Source organism: Diceros bicornis, chromosome 22, assembly GCF_020826845.1.
Source record: "Diceros bicornis minor isolate mBicDic1 chromosome 22, mDicBic1.mat.cur, whole genome shotgun sequence".
Lineage (NCBI taxonomy): Eukaryota > Metazoa > Chordata > Mammalia > Perissodactyla > Rhinocerotidae > Diceros > Diceros bicornis.
Window position 1 is genome coordinate 13,992,467 of NC_080761.1, and position 3,065 is coordinate 13,995,531.

Below are 3,065 nucleotides of genomic sequence, written 5' to 3' on the forward strand. Positions count from 1 at the left end.
CATGCATGCTTTACAAAAATATATATATGGCTGTCTCCCTAATAGAACCGTTTCTGCTCACATGCAAATTTTATTGAGATTGCCCTCTCCTAATCTTTGATGAACTTACCAAGAGGACTTGATGCTGCATATTTCATGAATCCCCCTTTACCTGGGACTACTTTATTTCTGGCTTGAAGGATAACTCCACAAGGGTTAAAGGTATTGAAAGGTGACGATGGATCATTAAAGACAAATAATGTGACTTGGCTGCCATATTTGTCTTTTATCCTTTACTTTATCTGTACATAAATAATTCTAAAAAGCTGGAGTATTTTTGTCCTTAAATTGCCTCAAATCAGTCACCTTAGTAGAATGTTGATGCTGAGGAATAGAAATTGCAGAATATGAGGTACACAATAAAGAATGAGAATTGTTCTGCCCCTAAGAATGACACATAGTGGTACCAAATTACATGTGACAGCAAAACATAAGCGAATACCATTAGATCTCCCTTTGGTCAAGGTCATCAAAGATTGGTGGGGGAAACTGGCAATACAGAGTACAAATTTTATATCCTGAACCTCATTTTTTAACCAGATTTTTAAAAACTTTAGAATACCATAGAAATAAATCAAATCCAACACACACAAATAAATCACAACTCATAAAACATACATGGTAATGAAAAGAAAATAACATTCACTGGGGGAAGAAAAAACAAACAAAAAAGATCCAAACAAATCTCTTATAAAAGCAGATGATTAGTATTAACATCCCAATTCAAATCATGTGAAAACTCAACAATAATGTTTCTTTTATGCCTATTATGTACATTGTCATTGTATTTGGTTATTGTTCGTGTAGCCTGGCAAGATTTCAATCATGGCCAATTGTTATAGCCTCTAAAATGGGAAGAGGTGAATGGAGTAAGAAGAGACTTAAATAATCTCAGTGCTTTTCCCAGAGAGCTTTAAGAGTAGAAGTGCCCATCAAGAGGTTTAGGAAGCCTAGACAAACAGAAGTGGGACAATAATAGTCCTGTGTTATATCTATTTTCTTTTAAAAGGATCTTCCCCCCTTTCTACTTTTCTCTCTCTCATTTTTAATAACCTCTTAGGATTTCATCAGTTAAAATCTATTTCCTTTTTCTTTTCACACACATTGGCTCACAGTTTATTGTTGCAGCATTGATTTACAATCCTAGACTGCTATGACTGTGGACATTAACACATAGAGTAAAACACCTCTTCTGGTTTCTAAAAATATCTGAAAACAATAGTGTGTGTTAACAAACCATCCTACCTATTCTAAAAAACATAATATATGTGGCCCCAGATTCAGAGCCACATATCAGCTGAGGAGAATCCCAGCAATCCAACTCCAAATTTCAGAGACTGTGATAATAGTTGGTTCAGTTGTGTTGGGTGCCAGTTCTAGCTTGAACTAGAGGAATGGTTTTGTCCAGCATGTGCAGATGTTCAAGATCCCTTCACTGTGTGTCATGTGAGTTTGATATTCAAGGTAGTGATATGGAAAGATATCGTTTGGGGCCTCAAAGAAGTCGCTACTGGCTGAGGAGATCCCCAAGTGTATTTATTCTAACTTGAATATATCAGCCTTTTCACTAAAGTCCGTCTCACCAAAGTATTTATATGATAGCATAAATCTTTTGGTAAACCACTTATTCTCCTCTGGTTTTATCTATGAAGACAGGAAGACAAATATATTTACAGCTTATGTCTCTACTATGCTTAGAAAATAATTAAATATCAACTCCTTACCAGAACTGACAACTAGCACAGAACTACTCACAGAATGTAGTCTCACTATTTGTTAAATTGAAATGAAATTCTGGTAGGACATTCTCTGTCTTCTTTTAGTGTGGTACCCAAGAAATTCAGAAAAAGAACCATTAAGAAAACTTTCTCATGTAATTAAGTGGTACCCAGAGTCATGATATAAATTCCAGACTCAGGGCAAATTATTTGTAGGATCATAATACTATTCTGATTGTATGTCTTAATATATAATAATTTTTTTATCAGGGATTTAGGAAACATGATCAATTTTTAAAAACATATTTGACTACTGACTCCCTCTTAAATTGCTGAAAGAGAAACATTCCCACCTTTACAATGAAAAACTTTAATAATCTGAAATATTACAACTTCTACTGAAACCATGAGAAAGTCAGGGTTGTAAGGCAAAAAATTAACTTGAAACTCAAGGGAAGATAGGAGTCTGCGGGGAAAGATAAGAAGTGAACACTTGTTTGGCTGCGGTAGAGTCAGACACTGCTGGAAGAGTATCAAGCGCAGGGAGAGAGACTCCCTGAGAGACAGGTACAAAGGGAATACCTAGAGCTGAGGGAGGATACTTTGAAAACAAAACCAAACCAACCCACATCTTACACACAAGGTAATACTAGAAGAATTTGAAAACTGGGGTACACTAGGGTAACTATTGCAACAACAAAACTAACTCAACTCCTGACTAGATTAACTAACTGCTTACAATAAAGGCCTGGCCAAAAAAAAAAGAATGCCATTTTCTAGCCATAAATACTAGTTATCTCAGTTTCTACTATCTTGCAATAAGTGTTCAGCTTTCCACCAATATTACAAGACATACAAAGAACCAAGAAAAAAACAACATGATGTTAAGAGACAAAGCAATACACACAACCAGACTCAGATATGATCCCAATGTTTGAATATTAGACAAGGAATTTAAAATGTCTAGGATTAATATGCTAAAAGATCTAGCTGAAAAGGGGACAACATGCATGCACAGGTGGGGAATTTCAGCAGAGATGAGAACTATAAGATAGAATGGAATGGAAATAATTGAAATGAAACACCTAGTAACAAAGATGAAGAATGTCATCAATAGACTCATCAGTGGGTTTCACAAAGCCGAGGAAATAGTGAATTTGAAGTTATCTGCACTGAAACACAAAGAGCAAAAAGACTAGGAAAAAAACTCAGAATGGAGCATCCAAGAGCTGTGAGACAATATAAAACATGCTAAGACATTGCTATTAGAATTGTAAAAGAAGAGCGATAGAATGAGGTAGAAGAAAT